Source organism: Lactuca sativa, chromosome 9 (assembly GCF_002870075.4).
Source record: "Lactuca sativa cultivar Salinas chromosome 9, Lsat_Salinas_v11, whole genome shotgun sequence".
NCBI lineage: Eukaryota > Viridiplantae > Streptophyta > Magnoliopsida > Asterales > Asteraceae > Lactuca > Lactuca sativa.
In genome coordinates, this window is record NC_056631.2 from 11,034,087 (window position 1) to 11,061,007 (window position 26,921).

Sequence of the window (26,921 nt, forward strand, 5' to 3'; positions counted from 1 at the left end):
ACCTTTCATCGCTTCGATACCAACAACGAGATCTTCGATTCTCGTTTAGATTGATTCGACTAAAAACCGCTCGATCTCAAAGCGAGTATTTCGGGCTGCATACCGCTAAGTCGAAACTTCAGAAAATCATAACTTCCTCATACGAAGTAAGATTTGGGCGTTCTTTATATATTCGGAAACCTCGTTTCAACTACTACAACATTATCCAAAGATATCAAGTTTATTTTACACTTAAATTTTGACGCTCATTTTATTCTTAATTAATCAAATCACATAATTAAGCAGTTTGGCACAAAATACATAATACTCAGATAATATACTTCTGCTATTTCAAAACGGGTTACAAAGGTTAACCTAGACTATTACATCAACGAAAATGCCTAGCCTGGAAACGCGGGCGTTACAATTCTCTACCCCTTAGGATGATTCCGTCCCCGGAATCTCACATCAACAAACAAATGCGGATAGCAACTCAACATGTCACTCTCCGTTTCCCAGGTGAGATTTGGCCCATTCGAATGTTTCCAACGAACAAGCACTAATTCGACCATCTTGAGCCGAAGCTTCTTAGTCTTTCAGTCAACAATTGCCTCTGGTTCTTCAATTAACCTCTTGTTTTCATCAATTCTCAATTCATAAATTGGAATTATATCGGGAACTTCTCCCGTGAACTTCCTCAAATAACACACATGAAAAGTGTTGTGAATTCCATTCAGTTCCTCTGGTAGTTCAAGCTTGTAAGCTTGGTTCCCAATCCTCTGAAGAACTTTAAACGGTCCAATTAAACTTGGACTCAACTTTTCCCTTTTACCAAATCTTATAAGTCCCTTCCACGGCGAGACTTTAAGCAAAACCGAATCTCCAACTTCGAAGGGCATTGGCCTTCGCTGCTTGTTAGCATAGCTCTTTTGACGATCTTGAGCTGCTAACATTCTTTCTCTAATTATTTTCAACTTTTCAGCGGTTTGATGGACCATCTCGGGACCCATAAACTGCTTTTCTCCAGCCTCAAGCCAACAAGACGGCGTGCGACACTTCTGTCCGTACAAAGCTTGATAAGGTGCCATCTTTATGCTCGAGTGGAAACTATTATTGTAGGAAAATTCTACCAAAGGTAAATGTTCATCCCAGTTACCTAGGAATTCTAGGGTACATGCTCTCAGCATATCTTCAAGTGTTTGTATTGTTCTTTCACTATGGCCATCAGTCTGCGGATGGTAAGCTGTACTTAAACACAACTTGGTACCCAATTCCTCTTGTAGACTTTTCCAAAACCTCGAGGTGAAACGGCTATCACGATCCGACACAATCGTTAACGGAACACCGTGAAGCCTCACAATTTCCCTCATGTAAGAATTTGCAAGCTTCTCCATAGACCATTTCTCCTTGGCTGCTATGAAATGCGCACTCTTAGTGAATCGATCAACGACCACCCAAATCATGTCGTGACCATTCTTTGTTCGGGGCAGTTTAGTGACAAAATCCATAGCAATGTCTTCCCACTTACCCATAGGCACATGCAATGGTTCTAAACTCCCGTACGGTTTCTGATGTTGTGTCTTTACTCTCGCACAAGTCACACACTCAGCCATATACTTTGCAACATCAAGCTTCATCGTCGGCCACCAGTAGTAGGGTTTTAGGTCCCTATACATTTTAGTGCTACCGGGATGAATCGAGTACATGGTTTTGTGAGCTTCTTCCATCAGAAGATCTCTGACTCCTCCTGTCTTAGGTATCCAAATCCGATCTTGGAACACCTTCAGTCCATGACTGTTTACACCGAACACCAACGTTTTGCCCAAACGTTCCTCCTTTCGGTCATTTTTCTCAGAAGCTTCCTCTTGAGCTTTCTTTATACTTTCCACAATGGTCGAGACAACTTCAATTCTCAATGCTCTTGGCCTTTTTCTTTCAATATTGACCTTCCGAGTGAGAGCATCAGCAACAACATTAGCTTTACCGGGGTGGTAAAGTATCTCGCAGTCGTAGTCCTTAAGTAATTCTAGCCAGCGTCGTTGCTTCATATTCAATTCCTTCTGATTAAAGAGATATTGGAGACTCTTATGATCAGTAAAAAGTTTGCACTTCGTGCCATAGAGGTAATGCCTTCATATTTTCAGAGCGAAAACTACCGCTGCCAACTCCAAATCATGAGTCGGGTAATTCTTTTCATGCTCCTTCAGCTGTCGAGACGCATATGCTATCATCTTTTCTCTTTGGGTCAAAACACAACCCAATCCAACCCCAGAAGCATCGCTATAAACAGCGAAGTCTTCAACTCCATCGGGTAGAGAAAGTATCGGTGCCTCACATAGCTTCTTCTTCAACTTCTCGAATGCTTCTTTGTAACGCCTGTGTTTCCGGGCTTGCCACTTTTAGCAATGTAATAGTCTAGGTTAACCTTTGTAACCCGTTTTGAAATAATGAGATTTTATTATTTGAGTATTATGTGTTTTGTGCTTAATTACTTAATTATGTGGTTTGATTAATTAAGAATAAAAACAAGCGTCAAGATTTAAGTGTAAAATAAACTTAATATATTTGGTTAATGTTGTAGTAATTGAAACGAGGTTTCCGAATATATATATATATATATATATATATATATATATATATATATATATAGAACGCCCAAATCTGACTTCGTATGAGGAAGTTATGATTTATCGAAGTTCCGGCTTAGCGGTATACAGCCTGTTTTACTCGATTTGAGATCGAGCGGTTGTTAGCCGAAGCAATCTAAATGAGAATCGAAGATCTCATTGTTGGTATCGAAACGATAAAAAGTTAGGCAAGAACGGACGTCAAACGAAGAAGTTATGAATTTATAACAAAAGTTTCTGTCCCGGCCTATTAAAAATAATTAATAAAAATAAAGTCAAAATTAGCCGACGGAGTCTAAACGAAAGTCGTAGAGCGTGGTCTCACCTTTCCGTGGATATAAAGAACGTCGAAAACGGAGTTCGTATGAAGAAGTTATGAATTTCCGAAGTTTATTAATCATTTTGTATTTATATTTAAATCAAAATTCGGAAGCATTATCCGAAACGAGTCATTGATCTGATCCGAGGTACGCGCCACGTACTCGAGTACGCCCCGCGTACTCCGAGGGTGTCGACATCGCAGCAAGTGGCTTCGGATGACGCATGCGCTTACGAACTTGAAGCAGTACGCGCTGCGTACTGCTGTACCCCCCGCGTAATTGAGGCTTCCAGCCTCCTATAAATAGGATGCGAGGGTTCCGGGTTCTTTTGCCAATTCCCTCTCATTTTCGTGTCGAAGCTCTGCGCAAAAACCCCCGAAGCTATCCCGAAGTCCCGGTATCATACTCTAGCCCCGAGGCAAGTCCCGAGATCCCGAAGATCCCGAGAAGTGCGGTTCCCGAGTCGAAGCTCTGCCCGCGAGAAGTTCGATTTTCGAGGAGATCTTCCAGATCTGCTGAGGAATACTACTTCTATAAGCCGTAGTGCTGTCGGATCATCTTCTGATCAAGTGAGTGTGTAGTTGTTTTCTTCTAATACAATAATACGAAGTATTTTATATGAAATACGTGCTATGTGTATATATTTGGTTGTGTTATGTGTGAATGTGTATTCACCCTCTTCTATCTTATAGACCTGATCATTTCTCTATGAGATATGTGTTATGTGTGTGTGTGCCTCATCAGTTATGTGATATCTGTGTTGATTAAAGCATGCTATACAGGTTTTTAAACTATGTATACAAATGTATATTTTTATCTACTAATATGTTGGGTAGAACATGGGTAGATAGTTGGTCTGTAATAAACAGATGAGAGGCCTCGTTGTTGTTTGATTTAGTCATCTAGCGGAGTTTAGATGACGACCACATACTTTTCTAGATAGTCTTGTGGAAACATTAGCAGGTTCGCCACCTGTAGGTGTTAATGAACTTGGTTGTTCATTCGCTGTACTCCATCCCCCTCATGGTTTCCTTATTTGACTTATATTGCTGAGGTACCCCCGAAGCATGTGTTGTCGCCCCGATGAAATATTCTTAGACTAGGTCCCTTATGTTAGTTGTTTTAGGGACATTAAAGTGAGAATAACGGGAATGGGTAATTGGGTTATTGTTGGTTGGTGAAAATTAAATATGATATTTATTGTGGGTTGAAAACCCTATATGCTCACCAGGCTCCCAAGCCTGACCCACTCAGTTTTAAATTGTATTACAGGTAGTGGCGGAAGAGCATGAGATGGATGAACCATCAAGTTGTTTTGTTTACAAGTCTGCATATGTTTATATTTGTTATATGACTTGTAATGTATTCGTTTATGCTTATTGGTCTGTATCGGAACATGATACCCCGAGTTTTGATTATAATGAAAAATACATTTCTTTTATGAAATGCTTCGGTAAACAATGTTTTATCATGTTTTGTTTTTGGGAACAAATTCCGCAACCCTTTCAAATCAAAAGGATTTACTCTGAAAATATTTCAAAGCATAAATGAAAATCGGTCTTTTCTGGCCGAGATTTTAGGGATGTCACATTCTTTATGCTTATCACTCCAAGCATAAGTAGCTCCTTTGTGGGTCAAAGCTGTCAATGGAGTAGCGATCGAAGAAAAACCTTGGATAAACCTTCGGTAATATCCGACTAATCCTAAAAAGCTTCGAATCTCCGTGGGACTTTTCGGTTGTTCCCACTTCGTTACAGCTTCAATCTTTGCTGGATCAACCATTATCCCTTCTTGGTTGACCACGTGACCCAAGAATTGGACTTCACGAATCCAAAAATCACACTTAGAGAACTTCGCATACAGCTTCTCCTTCTTCAAAACTTCCAACACTTCTCGCAAGTGTCTGCCATGCTCCTCCTGGCTTTTCGAGTAAATCAGAATGTCGTCTATGAACACTATCATAGATTTATCAAGGAACGGGTCACAAACCCTATTCATCAAATCCATGAACGCTGTTGGAGCATTGGTTAGTCCAAACGACATAACCAAGAACTCGTAGTGTCCATATCTAGTTATGAATGCAGTCTTCTCGATATCTTGCTCTCTTACTTTTAGCTGATGATATCCTGACCTTAGATCGATCTTCGAGAAATAGCTCGAACCTTGCAATTGATCAAACAGGTCATAAATCCTCGGCAACGAATATCTATTCTTTATTGTTGCCTTGTTCGGCTCTCTGTAATCGATGCACATTCTCATACTTCCATCTTTCTTCTTCACAAATAACACCGGAGCTCCCCAGGGCGATGAACTAGGTCTAATGAAACCTTTGTCCAATAACTCCTGAAGTTGCATCATCAGCTCCTTCATCTCCGTCGGTGCTAATCGATAGGTGCTTTTGCTATTGGCGTGGTTCCTGGTAACAAGTCTATTCTGAACTCCACTTGTCTATCAGGTGGTAATCCAGGAAGATCTTCGGGAAATACTTTCGGATAATCACACACCACTGGAAAACTCTGCATCACCTTCTTTTCCTTCTTAGCATCGATCACGAATGCTAAATATGATGTACATCCCTTGGTCAAACACTTCCTGGCTTCCATTAGGGAAATGATTCCAGAATTTACTCGCCGTTTGTCCCCGTACACCATAAATGAATCTTTCCCAGGCGGGTTTACTTTAACTATCTTCTTCTTGCAAAATATTTCGGCATCATTGGCGCTAAGCCAATCCATTCCCAACACGATATCGAAGCCATTAAGTTCGATAGGCAATAATTCCTCGTGAAACTTATTCCCATTAAGGTCGATTAATATGTCTTTCATACGATGGCTAACAGGTACAAACTTGCCACTAGCTACTTCGACTAATAAAGCATTATCTAGTCTATCAACAGGCAAGGCTAGTTTTCTACCAAACTCATGCGAAATAAAGGAGTAGTTGGCTCCAAAATCAAACAAAATTTGAGCAGGTAATTCATTTACGAGAAAGGTACCTGAAGCGACATCAGCTTCATCTTTTGCAGCTTCGAGTGTCATCTGGAAGGCTCTCGCCTTCGGATTTGGTGGAATGTTGGGCTTAGCTGCGTCCTTCTTCTTCGGACAGTCTTTCAAAATGTGCCCCTCTTCATTGCAACCAAAACACATCCTTTTGTTGTTTGGACACTCATTGGAAAAATGACCAATTTTTCCACACTTGTAGTAGGTTACATCCTCACTACATTTCCCAAAGTGCTTTTCTTACACTTATCACACCATTTCACTTCGCCTCCTTTTCCTCCACCAAACTTTTTTGAATCAGATTTCGAAAATTTGCTTTTCTTACCGGAACCAAATGTTACCTCAAACTTTCTCTTCTCACCAACCTCAACCTTGCCGGTGGTTCTCCCCTTAATCATGTTCTCAACAGACTTGGCAGCCCAGATAGCTGCCTCTAGAGTATGTGCCTGACGTACTAGCACCTCGTACTCCCATGGGAGTCCCTTCGCATACCGGTCCACCTTTGTCAACTCGTCTGGGATGATACGCAAGGCAAACTCCATCTTATTGGTGAAGTTATTGGTGTATTCATCAACTGACATGCTGCCTTTCGTCAATGCCAAAAACTTATTCTCCAACTCCAACAAATTTTGAGCCGAGCAGAACTTGTGCTTGAACTGCACCAAATACTCTGCCCATGTCAATTGCACTGGCTCATTAGGGCTTAACATCTTCCCTAGAGTGTTCCACCAACGAACGGCTCCACCTCGGAACTGACGCACTGCATAGATAGTCTGCAACTTGCCTCTGCAGCCACAAGTCATGAAGGCTAACTCCATTTCGGAGATCCAATCCATAACTCCAATCGGATCCTCCTTTCCATTTAAGGTCGATGGTTTGCAAGTTAGAAATTCCTTGTACTTGCATCCCATTACATCATTCCTTCCATCATGGTTGTTTTTCCTAACTATCGGTGGGTTGGCTTGACCAACAGACCCACTGAAGTTTCCACCTTTCGAGTGCCCTTCATTTAATTCGGGCTCTTCCACACGAATTGACAGTTCTTCACGATTCTGTTGAAGCAACCGCCTAGTTTCGTCCATCTGACGATCCAACATTGTTTGAATCATCATTTGCACACCAGCCATGGTTATTGGCTCAGGTGTTGCTGCTACGACAGGTATTTGCTCAATCACTGGTGGTTGATTCCTGTTTTCATCAGCATTTCCAACTCCACTTCTTGTTCTCACCATTTTGATCTACACACCGAATAAGGTGAAATTAGATCCTCAATCATGATAGATATTCAAATCATCCTTATCACTCCGAAACGTTTACATGCTAGTTCTAATATCGTAGACGTACGCTTAGAATCCTACACACATAAGGTTTCTAGATCCGGTCGGCAACATACCATAGATCCGAACAAATAATATCATATATGGAAACATATAACATTTAGCACATAAAGCATTTTAGGCAACTTTCCTAAAATAAACTAGTGCTCGTGTCTAAAACATAACAAACACACATCTCAAAATTCCACTTAGCACTCTAAGTTTAAGTCTAGAAATCCTACAAATTCCTAGTTCGCTTAAACTAATGCTCTCATACCAACTGTGACATCCCCAAAATCTCGGCCAGAAAAGACCGATTTTCATTTATGCTTTTAAATATTTTCAGAGTAAATCCTTTTGATTTGAAAGGGTTGCAGAATTTGTTCCCAAAAGCAAAACATGATAAAACATTGTTTACCGAAGCATTTCATAAAAGAAATGTATTTTTCATTATAATCAAAACTCGGGGTGTCATGTTCCGATACAGACCAATAAAGCATTTACGATAACATTACAAGTCATTCAACAAATATATACATATACAGACTTGTAAACAAAACAACTTGATGGTTCATCCATCTTATGCCCTTGCGCCACTTCCTGTAATACAAATAAAACTGAGTGGGTCATGCTTGGGAGCCTGGTGAGCATATAGGGTTTTCAACCCACAATAAATAATTATATTTAATTCCACCAACCAACAATAACCCAATTACCCATTCCCTTTATTCTCACTTTACATCCCTAAGACAACTGAGATAAGGGACCTAGTCTTAGAATATTTCATCGGGGCGACAACACATACTTCGGGGGTTCCTCAGCAATATAAGTCAAATAAGGCAACCATGAGGGGGATGGAGTACAGAGAATGAACACCCAAGTTCATTAACACCTACAGGTGGTGAGCCTGCTAGTGTTCCACATGACTGTCTAGAAAAGTATGTGGTCGTCATCTAAACTCCGCTAGATGACTGAATCAAAACAACAACGAGGCCTCTCATCTGTTTATTACACACCAACTATCTACCCATGTTCTACCCAACATATTAGTAGATAAGAATATACATTTTTATACATAGTTTAAAAAAAACTATATAGCATGCTTTAATCAATACATATTCCACATAACAGATGAGGCACACACACATACCACGTATTTCATAGAAAACAAATCAGATCTATGAGATAGAAGAGGGTGAATATACATTCACACATATAACACAAAATATACACATAACACGTATTTCGTATAAAATACTTTATAATTATGCGTTAGAAGAAAGTAACCACACACTCACTTGATCAGAAGATGATCGGACATCACTACGGCTTATAGAAGTAGTATTCTTTGGCAGATCTGGAAGATCTTCACAAAAAACCGGACTCCTCGCGGGCAGAGCTTCGGCTCAGGAATCGCACTTCTCGGGATCTTCGGGGCTTCGGGACTTGCTTCAGGGCTCGGGAATGATACCGGGGCTTCGGGGTACTTCTGGCACGCAAAACGATGCAAAACGGGAGAGAGAAGAGAGAAAAAGAGCAAATGAGCCGGCTGCCCTCGCATCCTATTTATAGGAGGCTGGAGCCTCGGAGTACGCTGGGCGTACGCGTCCGAATCGTCATGGCATGTGTCATCCGAAGAACTCGAGTGCGAGGGACGTCACGCTTCGTTGTACGCTGGGCGTACTTCAGATGAGTCCGATGACTCCCCTTCGTATAATACCGGATTTTATAAGTAATTTTAAATATTAATTATTTAATAAACTTCGTAAATTCATATCTTCTTCATACGAACTCCGTTTTCGACGTTCTTTATATCCACGCGTAGGTGAGACTACGCTCTACAACTTTCGTTTACACTCCGTCGGCTAATTTTGAATTTATTTTTACTAATTATTTTTAGTAGGCTGGGACAGAAAAACTTCGTTACAAATTCATAACTTCTTCGTTTGACGTCCGTTCTCGCCTAACCTTTCATCGCTTCGATACCAACAACGAGATCTTCGATTCTCGTTTAGATTGATTCGACTAAAAACCGCTCGATCTCAAAGCGAGTATTTCGGGCTGCATACCGCTAAGTCGAAACTTTAGAAAATCATAACTTTCTAATACGAAGTCAGATTTGGGCGTTCTTTATATATTCGGAAACCTCGTTTCAACTACTACAACATTATCCAAAGATATCAAGTTTATTTTACACTTAAATTTTGACGCTCATTTTATTCTTAATTAATCAAATCACATAATTAAGCAGTAGGCACAAAACACATAATACTCAAATAATATACTTATATTATTTCAAAACGGGTTACAAAGGTTAACCTAGACTATTACATCAACGAAAATGCCTAGCCTGGAAACGTGGGCGTTACAATATATATATATATATATATATATATATATATATATATATATATATATATATATATATATATATATATATATATATATATATATATATATATATCAAACGCTAGCTAGCATGTATAAACAGTCAGACCGATCTAACAGATCACTAATCAAAGCATCATCCTATATACAAGGACACCGACCTAACAGGTCACTAACACAACATCATCCTATATTTGAGGATATAGATCTAACCGATCACTAAGCATATCATCATGCGATAACCAGGATAACAATCCAAAAAGAAGGGCCGACATTGGTGCCTTCGACCCTGTTGATATAGTGAGAAGAACTCACCTCACTAGTAGAGCTAAACTTATAATCGAATCCCATCTAATAGATCCAGCTCAACTGCATGTAACCACCATATGACTAATTCCATTAAAATCCCAAATTACTAACATATCCTCAGAAGTCAAAATTGGTCAACCATGGTCAAAATTAAAGTCAACAGTCAAGGTCAATGGTTAAGTTTCCTCAAAATTCCATCCTTAGATCGTGACCTTCTCTGGCTCACGTCGTGAGAGTCAACTCGTCTTGGGTTGACATAGTGAGTCAACTTAGTTTACTCTAACGCCTGTGTTTCCGGGCTTGCCATTTTTAGCAATGTAATCGTCTAGGTTAACCTTTGTAACCCGTTTTGAAATAATAAGAGTGTATTATTTGAGTATTATGTGTTTTGTGCTTAATTGCTTAATTATGTGGTTTGATTAGTTAAGAATAAAAATAAGCGTCAAAATTTAAGTGAAAAATAAACTTGATATCTTTGGATAATGTTGTAGTAGTTGAAACGAGGTTTCCGAATATATATAGAACGCCTAAATCTGACTTCGTATGAGGAAGTTATGATTTATCGAAGTTTCGACTTAGCGGTATGCAGCCTGAAATACTCGATTTGAGATCGAGCGGTTTTTAGCCGAAGCAATCTAAACGAGGATCGAAGGTCTCGTTGTTGGTATCAAAGCGATGAAAAGTTAGGCGAGAACGGACGTCAAACGAAGAAGTTATGAATTTATAACAAAGTTTTTCTGTCCTGACCTATTAAAAATAAATAATAAAAATAATGTTAAAATTAGCCGAAGGAGTCTAAACGAATGTTGTAGAGCGTAGTCTCACCTTCGCGTGGATATAAAGAACGTCGAAAACGGAGTTCGTATGAAGAAGATATGAATTTCCGAAGTTTATTAAATAATTTGTATTTAAATTTAATTGGAAAATCCGGCATTATCCGAAGAGGAGTCATCGGACTCATCCGAAGTACGCCCCGCGTACACCGAGGAATGTCGACACTCACACTCGAGCACTTCGGATACGTAAGCAGTGACGATTTCGGAGCAGTACGCCCTGCGTACTGCAGTACGCCCCGCGTACTCTGAGGCTCCAGCCTCCTATAAATAGGATGCGAGGGCAGCCGAGTTCTTTTGCTCTTTTCTCTCTTCTCTCTCCCGTTTTGCATCGATTTGCGTGTCAGAAATACCCCGAAGCCCCGGTATCATTCTCTAGCCCCGAAGCAAGTCCCGAGATCTCGAAGATCCCGAGAAGTGCGATTCCCGAGCCGAAACTCTGCCCGCGAGAAGTTCGATTTTTGTGAAGATCTTCCAGATCTGCTGAGGATTACTACTTCTGCAAGTCGTAGTGCTGTCTGATCATCTTCTGATCAAGTGAGTGTATACTACCTTTCATAAACACGATAATAATACAAGTATGGTTCGAGTGTATTAAGTATATTGTTGTTTATAGGTGTGAGTGTGTGGTCACTTTCTTCTAACGCATAATTCTGAAGTATTTTATACGAAATACGTGTTATCTGTATATTTTGTGTTATATGTGTGAATGTATATTCACTCTCTTCTATCTTATAGACCTGATTTGTTTTCTATGAAATACGTATTATGTGTGTGCCTAATCTGTTATGTGGAATATGTATTGATCAAGGCATACTATACAGGTTTTTATTCATGTATAAAAATGTATATTTTTATCTACTAATATGTTGGGTAGAACATGGGTAGATAGGTTGTGTGTAATAAACAGATGAGAGGCCTCTTTGTTGTTTGATTCAGTCATCTAGCGGAGTTTAGATGACGACCACGGACTTTTCTAGACAGTCTTGTGGAAACATTAGCAGGTTCGCCATCTGTAGGTGTTAATGAACTTGGGTGTTCATTCGCTGTACTCCATCCCCCTCATGGTTGCCTTATTTGACTTATATTGCTGAGGAACCCCCGAAGCATGTGTTGTCGCCCCGATGAAATATTCTTAGACTAGGTCCCTTATGTTAGTTGTCTTAGGGACATAAAGTGAGAATAACGGGAATGGGTAATTGAGTTATTGTTGGTTGGTGGAAATTAAATTTAATTATTTATTGTGGGTTGAAAACCCTATATGCTCACCAGGCTCCCAAGCCCGACCCACTCAGTTTTATTTGTATTACAGGAAGTGGTGCGAGGGCATAAGATGGATGAACCATCAAGTTGTTTTGTTTACAAGTCTGTATATGTATATATTTGTTGAATGACTTGTAATGTTATCATTTATGCTTATTGGTCTGTATCGAAACATGACACCCCGAGTTTTGATTATATAATGAAAATACATTTCTTTTGTGAAATGCTTTGGTAAACATTGTTTTATCATGTTTTGTTTTTGGGAACAAATTCCGCAACTCTTTCAAATCAAAAGGATTTACTCTGAAATTATTTTAAAAGCATAAATGAAAATCGGTCTTTTCTGGCCGAGATTTTGGGGATGTCACAGTTGGTATCAGAGCATTAGTTTAAGCGAACTAGGAATTTGTAGGGTTTCTAGACTTAAACTTAGAATGCTAAGTGAAGTTTTGAGAGGTGTGTCTGTTATGTTTTAGACACGAGCACTAGTTTATTTTAGGAAAGTTGCCTAAAATGCTTTATGTGCTAAATGTTATATGTTGGCATATATGATATTATTTGTTCGGATCTATGGTCTGTTGCCGACCGGATCTAGAAACTTTATGTGTGTAGGATTCTAAACGTGCGTCTACGATATTAGAACTAGCATGTAAACGTTGGATGATTTGAATATCTATCATGAATGAGGATTTAATTTCACCTTATTCAGTGTGTAGATCAAAATGGTGAGAACAAGAAGTGGAGTTGGAAATGCTGACGAAAACAGGAATCAACCACCAGTGATTGAACAAATACCTGTCGTAGCAGCAGCACCTGAGCCAGTAACCATGGCTGGTGTGCAAATGATGATTCATACAATGTTGGATCGTCAGATGGAAGAAACTAGACGGTTGCTTCAAAAGAATCGTGAAGAACTGTCAATTCATGTGGAAGAGCCCGAATTAAATGAAGGGCACTCGGAAGGTGGAAACTTCAGTGGGTCTGTTGGTCAAGCCAACCCACCGATAGTTAGGCAAGACAACCATGATGGAAGGAATGATGGAATGGGATGCAAGTACAAGGACTTTCTAACTTGCAAACCATCGACCTTCAATGGAAAGGAGGATCCGATTGGAGTTATGGATTGGATCTCCGAAATGGAGTTAGCCTTCATGACATGTGGCTGCAGAGGCAAGTTGCAGACTATCTATGCAGTGCGTCAGTTCCGAGGTAGAGCCGTTCGTTGGTGGAACACTCTATGGAAGACCTTAAGCCCTAATGAGCCACTGCAATTGTCATGGGCAGAGTTCTTGGTGCAGTTCAAGCGCAAGTTCTGCTTGGCCCAAAATCTGTTGGAATTAGAAAACAAGTTTCTGGCATTAACGAAAGGCAGCATGTCAGTTGATGAATACACCAATAACTTCACCGATAAGATGGAGTTTGCCTTGCGTATCGTCCCAGACGAGTTGACAAAGGTGGACCGGTATGGGAAGGGACTCCCATGGGAGTACGTGGTGCCAGTACGTCAGGCACATACTCTAGAGGCAGCTATCTAGGCTGCCAAGTCTGTTGAGAACATGATTAAGGGGAGAACCACCGACAAGGTTGAGGTTGGTGAGAAGAGAAAGTTTGAGGGAACATCTGGTTCCGGTAAGAAAAGCAAATTTTCGAAATCTGATTCGAAAAAGTTTGGAGGAAAGGGAGGCGAAGCAAAGTGGTGTGATAAGTGTAAGAAAAAACACTTTGGGAAATGTAGCGAGGATGTAACCTGCTACAAGTGTGGAAAGGTTGGACATTTTGCCAATGAGTGTCCGAACAACAAAAGGATGTGTTTTGGTTGTAATGATGAGGGGCATATTTTGAAATATTGTCCGAAGAAGAAGGAGGCAGCTAGGCCCAACATTCCACCAAATCCGAAGGCGAGAGCTTTCCAGATGACACTCGAAGCTGCGAAATATGAAGTTGATGTCGCTTCAGGTACCTTTCTCGTAAACGAATTACCTGCTCAAATTTTGTTTGATTCTGGAGCCAACTACTCATTTATTTTGCATGAGTTTGGTAGAAAGCTAGCTTTGCCTGTTGATAGACTAGATAATGCTTTATTAGTCGAAGTTGCTAGTGGCAAGTTTGTACCTGTTAGCCATCGTATGAAAAACATCTTAATTGATCTTAATGGGAATAAGTTCCACGAGGAATTATTGCCTATCAAACTAAATGGTTTCGACATCGTGTTATGAATGGATTGGCTTAGCGCCAATGATGCCGAAATTTTATGCAAGAAGAAGATAGTTAAAGTAAACCCGCCTGGGAAAGATTCGTTTATGGTGTATGGGGACAAATGGCGAGTGAATTCTGGAATCATTTCCCTAATGAAAGCCAGAAAGTGTTTGACCAAGGGATGTACATCATATTTAGCATTCGTGATCGATGCTAAGAAAGAAAAGAAGGTGATGCAGAGTATTCCAGTGGTGTGTGATTATCTGGAAGTATTTCCTGAAGATCTTCCTGGATTACCTCCTGATAGACAAGTAGAGTTCAGAATAGACTTGTTACCAGAAACCACACCAATAGCAAAGGCACCTTACCGATTAGCACCGACGGAGATGAAGGAGCTGATGATGCAACTTTAGGAATTATTGGACAAAGGTTTCATTAGACCTAGTTCATCGCCCTGGGGAGCTCCGGTGTTATTTCTGAAGAAGAAAGATGGAAGTATGAGAATGTGCATCTATTACAGAGAGTTGAACAAGGCAACAATAAAGAATAGATATTCGTTGCCGAGGATTTATGACCTGTTTGATCAATTGCAAGGTTCGAGCTATTTCTCGAAGATCGATCTAAGGTCAGGATATCATCAGCTAAAAGTAAGAGAGCAAGATATCGAGAAGACTGCATTCAGAACTAGATATGGACACTACGAGTTCTTGGTTATGTCGTTTGGACTAATCAATGCTCCAGCGGCGTTCATGGATTTGATGAATAGGGTTTGTGACCCATTCCTTGATAAATCTGTGATAGTGTTCATAGACGACATTCTGATTTACTCGAAAAGCCAGGAGGAGCATGGCAGACACTTGCGAGAAGTGTTGGAAGTTTTGAAGAAGGAGAAGTTGAATGCGAAGTTCTCCAAATGTGATTTTTGGATTCGTGAAGTCCAATTCTTGGGTCACGTGGTCAACCAAGAAGGGATAATGGTTGATCCAGCAAAGATTGAAGCTGTAATGAAGTGGGAACCACCGAAAAGTCCCACGGAGATTCGAAGTTTTTTAGGATTAGTCGGATATTACCGAAGGTTTATCCAAGGTTTTTCTTCGATCGCTACTCCATTGACAGCTTTGACCCACAAAGGAGCTACTTATGCTTGGAGTGATAAGCATAAAGAAGCATTCGAGAAGTTGAAGGAGAAGCTATGTGAGGCACCGATACTTTCTCTACCCGATGGAGTTGAAGACTTCGCTGTTTATAGCGATGCGTCTAGGGTTGGATTGGGTTGTGTTTTGACCCAAAGAGAAAAGATGATAGCATATGCGTCTCGACAGCTGAAGGAGCATGAAAAGAATTACCTGACTCATGATTTGGAGTTGGCAGCGGTAGTTTTCGCTCTGAAAATATGGAGGCATTACCTCTATGGCACGAAGTGCAAACTTTTTACTGATCATAAGAGTCTCCAATATCTCTTTAATCAGAAAGAATTGAATATGAGGCAACGATGCTGGCTAGAATTACTTAAAGACTACGACTGCGAGATACTTTACCACCCCGGTAAAGCTAATGTTGTTGCTGATGCTCTCAGTCGGAAAGTCAATCTTGAAAGGAAGAGGCCAAGAGCATTGAGAATTGAAGTTGTCTCGACTATTGTGGAAAGTATAAAGAAAGCTCAAGAGGAGGCTTCTGAGAGAAATGACCGAAAGGAGGAACGTTTGGGTAAAACGTTGGTGTTTGGTACTAACGGTCATGGAATGAAGGTATTCCAAGATCGTATTTGGGTACCTAAGTCAGGAGGAATTAGGGATCTTCTGATGGAAGACGCTCACAAAACCATGTACACAATTCATCCGGGTAACACTAAAATGTATAGGGACCTGAAACCCTACTACTGGTGGCCGACGATGAAGCTTGATGTTGCAAAGTATGTGGCCGAGTGTGTGACTTGTGCGAGAGTCAAGACACAACATCAAAAACCTTACGGGAGTTTAGAACCGTTGCCTGTGCCTATGGGTAAGTGGGAAGACATTGCTATGGATTTTGTCACTAAACTGCCCAGAACAAAGAATGGTCACGACATGATTTGGGTGGTCGTTGATCGATTCACTAAGAGTGCGCATTTCATAGCAGCCAGGGAGAAATGGTCTATGGAAAAGCTTGCGAATTCTTACGTGAAGGAAATTGTGAGGCTTCACGGTGTTCCGTTAACGATTGTATCGGATCGTGATAGCCGTTTCACCTCGAGGTTTTGGAAAAGTCTACAAGAGGAAATGGGTACAAAGTTATGTTTAAGCACAGCTTACCATCCGCAGACTGATGGTCAGAGTGAAAGAACGATATAGACACTTGAAGATATGCTGAGAGCATGTACCTTGGAATTCCTAGGTAATTGGGATGAACATTTATCGTTGGTAGAATTTTCCTATAATAATAGTTTTCACTCGAGCATTAAGATGGCACCTTTTCAAGCTTTGTATGGACAGAAGTGTCGTACGCCGTCTTGTTGGCTTGAGGCTAGGGAAAAGCAGTTTATGGGACCGGAGATGGTTCATCAAACTGCTGAAAAGTTGAAAATAATTAGGGAAAGAATGTTAGCAACTCAAGATCGTCAAAAGAGCTATGCTGACAAGAAGCGAAGACCGATGGCTTTTGAGGTTGGAGATTCGGTTTTGCTTAAAGTCTCGCCGTGGAAGGGACTTATAAGATTTGGAAAAAGGGGAAAGTTGAGTCCAAGGTTTATTGGACCGTTTAAAGTTCTTCAGAGGGTTGGGAACCAAGCTTACAAGCTCGAATTACCCGAAGAGCTGAATGGAATTCACAACACTTTTCATGTGTGTTATTTGAGGAAGTTCACGGGAGAAGTTCCCGATATAATTCCAATTTCTGAATTGAGAATTGATGAGAACAAAAGGTTGATTGAAGAACCAGAGGCAATTGTTGACCGAAAGACTAAGAAGTTGCGACGCAAAATGGTTGGGTTAGTGCTTGTCCGATGGAAACACACGAATGGGCCGAATCTCACCTGGGAGACGGAGAGTGACATGTTGAGTCGCTATCCGCATTTGTTTGTTGATGTGTGATTCCGGGGACGGAATCATTCTAAGGTGGAGAGAATTGTAACGCCTGTGTTTCCGGGCTTGTCATTTTTAGCAATGTAATCGTCTAGGTTAACCTTTGTAACCCGTTTTGAAATAATAAGAGTGTATTATTTGAGTATTATGTGTTTTGTGCTTAATTGCTTAATTATGTGGTTTGATTAATTAAGAATAAAAATAAGCGTCAAAATTTAAGTGAAAAATAAACTTGATATCTTTGGATAATGTTGTAGTAGTTGAAACGAGGTTTCCGAATATATATAGAACGCCCAAATCTAACTTCGTATGGGGAAGTTATGATTTATCGAAGTTTCGGCTTAGCGGTATGCAGCCTGAAAAACTCGATTTGAGATCGAGCGGTTTTTAGCCGAAGCAATCTAAATGAGGATCGAAGGTCTCGTTGTTGGTATCGAAGCGATGAAAAGTTAGGCGAGAACGGACGTCAAACGAAGAAGTTATGAATTTATAACGAAGTTTTTCTGTCCCGGCGTATTAAAAATAAATAATAAAAATAAAGTTAAAATTAGCCGAAGGAGTCTAAACGAAAGTTGTAGAGCGTAGTCTCACCTTCGCATGGATATAAAGAACCTCGAAAACGGAGTTCGTATGAAGAAGATATGAATTTCAGAAGTTTATTAAATAATTTGTATTTAAATTTAATTGGAAAATCCGGCATTATCCGAAGAGGAGTCATTGGACTCATCCGAAGTACGCCCCGCGTACACCGAGGAATGTCGACACTTGCACTCGAGCACTTTGGATATGTAAGCAGTGACGATTTCGGAGCAGTACGCCCTGCGTACTGCAGTACTCCCCGCGTACTCCGAGGCTCCAGCCTCCTATAAATAGGATGCAAGGGCAGCCGAGTTCTTTTGCTCTTTTCTCTCTTCTCTCTCCCGTTTTGCATCGATTTGCGTGCCAGAAATACCCCGAAGCCCCGGTATCATTCTCGAGCCCCGAAGCAGTCCCGAGATCCCGAAGATCCCGAGAAGTGCGATTCCCGAGCCGAAGCTCTGCCCACGAGAAGTTCGATTTTTGTGAAGATCTTCCAGATCTGCTGAGGATTACTACTTCTGCAAGTCGTAGTGCTGTCCGATCATCTTCTGATCAAGTGAGTGTATACTACCTTAAATAAACACGATAATAATTCAAGTATGGTTCGAGTGTATTAAGTATATTGTTGTTTATAGGTGTGAGTGTGTGGTCACTTTCTTCTAACGCATAATTATGAAGTATTTTATACGAAATACGTGTTATGTGTATATTTTGTGTTATATGTGTGAATGTATATTCACTCTCTTTTATCTCATAGATCTGATTTGTTTTCTATGAAATACGTGTTATGTGTGTGTGCCTCCTCTGTTATGTGGAATATGTATTGATCAAAGCATACTATACAGGTTTTTATTCATGTATAAAAATGTATATTTTTATCTACTAATATGTTGGGTAGATCATGGGTAGATAGTTGGTGTGTAATAAACAGATGAGAGGCCTCGTTGTTGTTTGATTCAGTCATCTAGCGGAGTTTAGATGACGACCACAGACTTTTCTAGACAGTCTTGTGGAAACATTAGCAGGTTCGCCACCTGTAGGTGTTAATGAACTTGGGTGTTCATTCGCTGTACTCCATCCCCCTCATGATTGCCTTATTTGACTTATATTGCTGAGGAACCCTCGAAGCATATGTTGTCGCCCCGATGAAATATTCTTAGACTAGGTCCCTTATGTTAGTTGTCTTAGGGACATAAAGTGAGAATAACGGGAATGGGTAATTGGGTTATTGTTGGTTGGTGGAAATTAAATTTAATTATTTATTGTGGGTTGAAAACCCTATATGCTCACCAGCCTCCCAAGCCTGACCCACTCAGTTTTATTTGTATTACAGGAAGTGGCGCGAGTGCATAAGATGGATGAACCATCAAGTTGTTTTGTTTACAAGTCTGTATATGTATATATTTGTTGAATGACTTGTACTGTTATAGTTTATGCTTATTGGTCTGTATCGAAACATGACACCCCGAGTTTTGATTATATAATGAAAATACATTTCTTTTGTGAAATGCTTTGGTAAACATTGTTTTATCATGTTTTGTTTTTGGGAACAAATTCCGCAACTCTTTCAAATCAAAAGGATTTACTCTTAAATTATTTTAAAAGCATAAATGAAAATCAGTCTTTTCTGGCCGAGATTTTGGGGATGTCACAGTTTACTCATCTCAGGGTTTCAGATCGGGGAAAACATCGTGCTCACATTGTGAGACCATACTTCTCACGTCGTGAGAACTGTTATGTAAGCATTAAGCTCTTAATCCTTTTTGATGCGCGTTGGGACATTCCAGGATACCATATCTATCCTAAAGGACCATAAAAATCATATCTTTTCAGTCATGTATGTCCCATTCATGACTTAAACACTAGTTAGATCAAAAGATGGGTATAAACATCAAGATTCAAACTTGAAGTCCAAAACTTGCACCAAAATCCAGATCCAAGAGTTCTAACACGGAAAATGACTTAATGGTCCATAAAGTTGCTAACTTTATGGACCTCGTGCATGATAATTCAAGATCTCATGCAAAGAAGGTAACCACAACCTAGATCTAGCAAGACTAGAAGAGAAAGGTGGGATCTTTGAGACTTACAGAGGCTTATGAGCTCAGAAATGCCCCTAGGAGGAGCTTATCTCGCCAAAAGGAACTTCCATAAGAGCTTCTTTTTCTTCTTCTTCTTCAAGGAAATCAACCACTATAACGCACCAATACCACCAACAATGGCTCAATGGCTCAAGAAGGCCAAATTTATGGTTTTTCAGTGGCTTGGGGGTGAATCAGGCTGAGGATGGGCGGCCCTAGCCTCCTCATTCTGTTTTATACCCAATTTTTAGGGTTTAGGACCATCAAGCCAGACTTATATTGTGAGGTCCGCGAACACAGGTCAAACGGTCAAGGGTTCTACTCACGATGTCACCACTATGGCTCACGTCGAGAGCCTCTTCCAATTGAAATTAAATTAATATTTCTAATACCTCAGAATTCGGATGTTACACCTTGCACATGCAAGCTTCCTTCAAATGTGAGGGAATAGGGATGATCTCCATTCTTTCCCTATATTGTACCAAATGTTCTTCAACTTCCGTAGTCCCATCATAAATTTTCATGCTGGGAGTTTGTAAACATTTTGGAACTTTAGTATCAATTATCGTAGGAGTAAATCTCGAGATCCTATGACTGGTGGGAGATGCTTCGGGTATAAGCTGGACTATCCCCGGTACACTTGAGATCATTTGCTTTAGCTGTTGGAGTTCTTTGGCCATAATTGGACTTATTCCTACATCAAGATCCATAGAGTCAATATTTGCAATATTACTATTAAAGAAGTTACTAGTATTTTTGTTATTAGGAGTATTAAAGGTTTCATCAAGATCTTGGGTCACAGGAGTTTGGATGTTTGTGATTATTCTCCCCGTTTGGATAGCAACGAATGTTGGAACCATCAATTTCGGGCATTTCCTGAGGTTTTTGGATCTCTTGGTTGCAAGATTGAAGGTGTTTCCTCCTGAGGTTTGCAGATCTCTGCCCTTATCCTTTCCACTTCCTTGAGCATCGTTCTATTGTCTTCCTATTGCTTAGCCACCTGATGTGTCAATGTCTTCATAATAGATAAGAATTTGTTATTGGAGACCAAGTCAGGAAGATCTTGGGATTCTAGGGATCCTAGAGGAACCGGAGGTGTATTCTTCTTTGGCACATCGAAAGTTTTTATCTGGCCAGGTAGCCCGCTTAGATGAGGTGGAAGATTTTTCGAAGGAACAAAGGGAACAGAGGAGGAAAAAAAGGATTATTTGTGTAGACATAATGTTTAAGGATTACGAACACCACAACCCCACGATGGGTGCCAAATTGTTTTGGTCAAAAATTAATCAAGTGTAAATCAACCAAATTATATGAGAGGCTGTGATGTTGTAATCAAATCAGATAAGCAAATCAAGAGTAGGTGACACAAGTGGTTTATAAGGAAAGCCCTTGATCCTGTCTTGGATCTCCAACACAAAACCTTGGGAGGTGATAATGATCACCTGCCTTGTTAGTTTTTATTAATTGAAGAAATGAGTTACGGATGAAATGATTAATATACGAGTATAATAGTTGAAGTAAGTCTAGGTGTGTGTTGTGTGCAAAATACATGTGTATTTATAGTCTAGTCTAAGCAACAACAAGTCTGATAAATCTGGGATCCTCTCGAATAAAAATGAAAATCTTGGATTGACTTGGTATTCTGGGGACTTTTTCCTAATTGAAGTTTTTCTTCGTTGAGAATGATTCTATGTTGACTAATTATGTGGATGTAAGAAAAAGACTAGAAATATATCCGTTAGAAATGTTAGGAAATAATAATAACAATGTTTAGGATACTAAGAGGTGTTGGGGATCCTGAATTATCTTGAACATCTAGGATCCTAAATAGGGTTGAGGATCTTGCTCCTAACAGAAACCATGCCTAAAAAGGGTTTTCGCTACTTACTTGATTTCCTTACAAGTCATAATTATCCTACCAATGGCTGAATTATAATCTCACGTTGTGTCTAAACTCTCATTCCTAACAGAAACCATGCCTAAAAAGGGTTTTCGCTACTTACTTGATTTCCTTACAAGTCATAATTATCCTACCAATGGCTGAATTATAATCTCACGTTGTGTCTAAACTCTCATTCCTAATCAGGCATGCAACCATTTCTCTATGGGTTCTCCAACCACACTCACAGTTTTACCCAAAGCTGAGATTACCCCATTAGCCTGTTATCGCCCAAAAACTTGAACTATAAAACTTTTAAGTAAATAAACAAAACATAGATCCTTGGAAATGTGACTAATCCTGAGAACCTAATCGAGTTCTCCTAGTGACCCTTACAATACCACATTCCTAATTCCCAGTATGCATATGATACATAGCCTCTGAAGGCAACAACTGCTCCAATGCATATGATCCGTAAAACGATGGATGCTAAAGTATAATCGTCAACCTACATCGACCTTCGTGTACTATAGATCAACCATAGACATGCATCAACATATGAATGCTATGGGGCAACCATAGTCTTACATTAACCAAACAAATATGCTATGGGGAAACCATAGTCTTACATCTTTAAAATGAATTCAACGAGGCAACCATACTCTTACATCAACTTAATGAATATGCTATTGGGAAACCATAGTCTTACATCCTCCAAATGAATTCTATGAGGCAACCATAATCTTACATCAAAACATAATCACACAAATACCAAACAAATGGCCACCCTAACCAGAACACAACTCGAACCTAGGAAGCTTAGATAAACTTTATCATGTGTTTGGATGGTTCCTTGAATCCCCAAGCCTTATCATACAAGAACAAGTAGATAGATTCTCCTCAATCCTCGACCCAAGTCTAATCGATTATTTCAACACACATGCTAACACTATCATCTTTTTTCCCTTTAGTACCACAAGACTGGAATTCTACTTAATCCCAAACTTAAGAACTTCAAAATAATTTCCGAACACCAAATTGCTAGAAGCAACATCTTGTACACCTAAACAAATCAAGGACACATAAACTCAGAAGCCTTAGCATATTATTGATGATACATCGATGAATTTTCTAAAACTTTCTGGAGTTTTCAGAACATTTTACTACATTGTTGATTGAACATTGGACATATCGACCAAATTACTATCTTGGTTAACGAGGCTTCCCGAAACTAAGTCTCCCACGACCAAATTCACACATGTAGAACTTGTAAAAAAGTTTCAACGTTACCTTACCCTTCAATACATCATGCTAAAGACCATCAAATAACCTCTGTTCTCGACGGTGAAAACTATAACCAACTAATCGAACATGGGCTAAACATTCTAAACCTATAAATCTCATAAATAGTACATTGATAAGCCCCAAATGACATCACTACATACCCTTGATGGCCCAAATCCCCCTTGAAGATTTTCCACTAAACACCCTTTTACTCACTCTCATTTGATGAAAAGTTGAAAGAAAGTCATATGAATAAAACACGTGTCCTCCTATAAAACTAATCGAACAAATTCCAATCATTGGCATAGATTACTGATCCCTGCTACGAACTAACCATGCTCCCCAAATATGACGTAAAACCTAAGTGCGTCATCCTTCTTTCTCATGAAAATACACAATGCTCCCCATGGTGAACTACTTATTAGAGTGAGTTCCTTGTCCAACAGCTCCTATGTTGTGTGGACAACTCATGCATCCCTGAATACAAAATCCCAAATGGTGTTGTGGATATCTAAACCGCACCCTTGATCTGATAAATTCTAGAATTCTTCTCGATGCTTGGATGGAAATCCAAAAAATCCTTGAGAAATATGATCTAGAAAACTTTTTAATCATGAGAACATCAATGATAGACTACTTTCCTTCCCATCTCGAAACAATTAGCCTAAACCAATAACCCAACATACTTGATCTACATAGTCTTCTAACCATTAATGTTGAATTCAAAGGTCATCTGCTCATCGTACCCTTATTTTGCATAATTAGTTTTACCCCACTTAGGGTTCAAACTACCATCGTACTTCCTCCACAATCATCAGATCCCCAAACTGAGCCTACTCTTACACACACCCCTTTATTCTTAACGAAATTACCTAATATATAATCATATAGTCCTTCGAATAATTAACTCTACACTATAAACCTATCAGACAAGAACATGAAGTATGGCTAAGTCAAAATTCTAAGCCCATATAATCTGATCCCTTTCCAACCGAAAAGACTATTGAATATCTTATTCATGGTTCCAATGCCCCTAAAGCAACATGAAGCCCTAGCTAACAATAAACGACCTGGTCGTACCGCTTTCCCATGAGTAGACAACTAAGATAGGATCAGAGTTAACTGAAACATACCACTCAACATGAGCATCAAAAGAATTACAAAAGGCCATCATAACATAACAGAAAGTACATCAACAACAACGATGGGTTCTATAAAATCATGTTTCCCATCATTTCTTATTTCAAGGGCGTGGTCCGAATGTCAGTTGTGTAAAGGATTTGTGCCTTAAGGAGGTTAAGATCAGACCTTGTGGAAGGAGGTAATGATGGTTGAGAGATCTAACCCTTGAATTGTGTTTTGGGCCGAACGGTAAAAAGGGAAAAGTCATAGTCCGGGTTCTTGCATGAAATGTGGATTTTTTTTCAAGAAGTTTTTAGTCTAAGATATCTAGATAATAAAGTGAGTCTCGTCAACACCTTTCTATGGATATAAAGAATGTCAAAAACGGATTTAGAATGAGGAAGTTACGACCATTTGAAATTAGGACAATTTTGGTTTAGCCACATATTTTGGGCATACAGGGAATATGATGGGCGTACTAAGCATCCTTAGTATGCTGGACATACCAGGAGTATGTTGCGCGTACCAGGAGTATGTTGCGTGTACCAAGAGTACGTTGGGCGTACACGATAAAAACCCAAACCTTGTTTTTGTGGTTTGAGCCCTATTTAAGCTCCTTAACTTCCCCAAACCCATTCCATTCTTAGCCTCCACCCCTTCAACACCCCCTCATGAAAACCTAACCCTAGTTTGAGCCTTGTGAGCAAAAACAATGTGTTTTTAAGTGGTTTGGAGTGTTCTTGGTACATCTTAGAGAAGAAGGAGCTCATTGGAGAAGTGTTGGTTACATTGGAGCTTGTAGATCCAGACCTTGTTCACCTTGATCTTTCTTATGGAGGTATAAAGTTTGAATCTTGATGATGAAATTATTAGATCCAACTAGTTTTGGATGCTATGAGCTTTTGATCACTTTAAGTGCATAAAATTTAGATGTTGAAATTTTGTGACCTTATTATGGATAAATTTGGGAACTTCATTCATCTAAACATCATATTGATTCGTATTTGAAGGTTGGAGACTTGGACTTAATGGACTAAGTTGGAAAAGATGCACTTTTGGTCCCTTTGAGACTTAAATACTAGATCTTGTTTGTTGAGACCATTCTAATGGATAAAGTTGGAAAATTTAACCATCATGAAGTTATTAGGAACCATAAAAATGTGATATTTTTCCTTCTGTCCCTTCCATGCAAGAGTTATGATGTCTTAATGGATTAATAAGTTAGGGTTTTGGCTTTTGGACCTTTTCTATCCATGGAAAGTCATAAAAGGTGGAAAATTTATGATTTAAATCGATGTTTTGAGTCTAGATCTGAGCTCTAGATAAAAGATCTTAAGTGATAAAGTACTTAATGGAGAAATAAGATCAGGTCGCGTGCGCAGCTACCATGGACATTGACTTTCGATGACCGTTGAATTTTGACCAAGATTGACTTTGGGTCAAACTTGAGGGTGACTACTAATTAAGGTCTTACTTGATTTTGGTGATTAGCGGATTTGCAGGAGCATGCAGAAAGGGAACGCGTCTCAGTTTTTTGGGTTCTTCATTTTAGGTGAGTTTTGCCTCATTGTACCCGTGGGTCGAAGGCACCAATGCCAGCCTACTAGTTTTGGTTATCTTTTAGTATAAGGATGCCATATAGATTGTATGTAGTCATGTAGGATAGCCTGAGGACTCTTAATCTGGGCTTTCTTGTCGGATCCTTATTTGGTTGTGGCTCTAGAGTAGGATCATTTGTCTAGGTGTCTATCCCACCTCTAAGTATATACGATTATGCATTCCTTGGATTGTTGGTATATGGTATGTTGATATGTTGTAGTGATCTGTTAGATCTATATCCTGGTATTTATGATGTTGCTATGTTGTAGTGATCTGTTAGATCTTTATCTTGTTATTTAGGATGTTTCTATGTTTTATTGATCTGATAGATTTGTATCCTGGAATATAGGATATTGCTATGTGGTAGTGATCTGTAGATATGTATGACTACTCGTATTAGACTAGTTATCATCCAGTGGAGTGCCCTAGGGGTTGTATGTTTTCATGTAGGATAGCCTAAGAACTCTTGATCTAGGCTTTCTGACATGTTCGTTGTTTGGTTTTGGCTCTAGAGTAGGATCATCTGTTCGAGTGGCTGTCTCACCACTTATTACTTATAGTTACACATTTCATGGAGGTTAGCTGGTAGCAGGACAATGTGTTGTGTGAGGACTAGTAGGCAGTAGTGAGCTGTATGATTTCTCTTTGCATGTATTATGTGCCTACTTGATCCTTGATTGTTTATATGCCGGCATATGGTTGTAGTGGGTTGATTTGGTCTGGCTTTGTGCTGTCAACCAAGATACCCGATGCAGGCCGACTTTAAGTCGTAGGCATAGAGGCTTGAGAAGAGCGGTTGGATTGAAGTGGTAGGACAACAAACCTTAGCTATTCTAGCATGAATGTTGATTAGACATGTTGCATGTTGGCATTCCAGTCCAAGGACTGATTAGGCCTAGGCATTCCAACTGGGAGGTTGTGGGCCGTTATGCATGCTTGTATGTTTATCGTATGGGCTATTTTGGAGGAAACTCACTAAGCTTTATGTTTACCCAGTTGTTTATTGTTTCAGGTATCATCAGTGGCTATGGGAAGGCGAAGACAAGACTGTACACACTCATCAACATCATTGAGGATTTCACGTTCAT